Here is a 1,067-nt window from a genome sequence, read left to right on the forward strand (position 1 = left end):
CTGAGAGGCAAGGATGTCACGCCTTTGTCTTAGATACTTTGAACGTGTCAGGAGAGGCGAGTCTCTGGCGAAAGGTATCATGCTTGGCAAAGTGGAGGTGCAGCGAAAAAGAGGAAGGGCCGCGAGGAAATGGATCGACACTGTGGCTGCAACACTGGGCTCAGACACAGGCACAGGAACAGGTGTTTGGGTGCCGCAGAACCCAGCATGAATAAGGTCGCTGTGGGTCAGAGTTGACTCTATGGCACTTAACCAACGCCAACAACAGCTAAACTGGTGCATAGAAGAATTTTATATCCTACATGAGACCAGAAAAACTTAACTCACATCCTACTCAAGTTCGAAAAAGAACAGAAAATATAAAAAGAAAATACCACTGCCATGGAGTTGATTTCAAGTCATAATAATCCTACATAGGGTTTCTGAGACTGTAAATCTTTATGGGAATAGGGAAGTACTTGAACATTACGACAGGCACTTAAAATACTTTGTTGCATAGATGAAGTCTAAGGAAGAGTAGGGAATGTTAATTTGTGATTGCCACATTGAGCTTTCTGAACAGAGAAAACCCTGGCACTCTACAAGTACCATTTTAACAACCGGTTCGCCGAACTCAACAAAATACTAGGTATTGGTTCTGCCGAACCACTGCGGACCAAATGGATCCCACCACTGTTAGCAACCCTCTAGCCCAGCGGTTCTCAACCTGTGGGTCACGACCCCTTTGGGGGGGTCGAACAACCCTTTCACAGGGGTTGCCTGATTCATAACAGCAGCAAAATGACAGTGATGAAGTAGCAATGAAAATAATTTTATGGCCCTAGAAGAATTTACTTCAGAGGACAGCACTGAAGCTACAGCTCAGGGAGAGGGACTTGTCTGAACAGAGCACACGGGAGCAAATGAAGGGGGAGGAAGGGAGAGTGGAGCACAGCCTGGCCCTAAGCCTTGAGGATGAAATTCCTGCTCAGAACAGCCAATGCACAGAGAGAACCATATGGCCGGCCCAACTGTGAGACATGACATCCCTCACTGATCCATAGCCCTACAGGAGACAACACTGGAGA

The sequence above is a fragment of the Echinops telfairi genome, unplaced genomic scaffold (genome assembly GCF_000313985.2).
Source record: "Echinops telfairi isolate 266 unplaced genomic scaffold, ASM31398v2 ScPeMD7_22;HRSCAF=79, whole genome shotgun sequence".
Classification (NCBI taxonomy): Eukaryota; Metazoa; Chordata; class Mammalia; order Afrosoricida; family Tenrecidae; genus Echinops; species Echinops telfairi.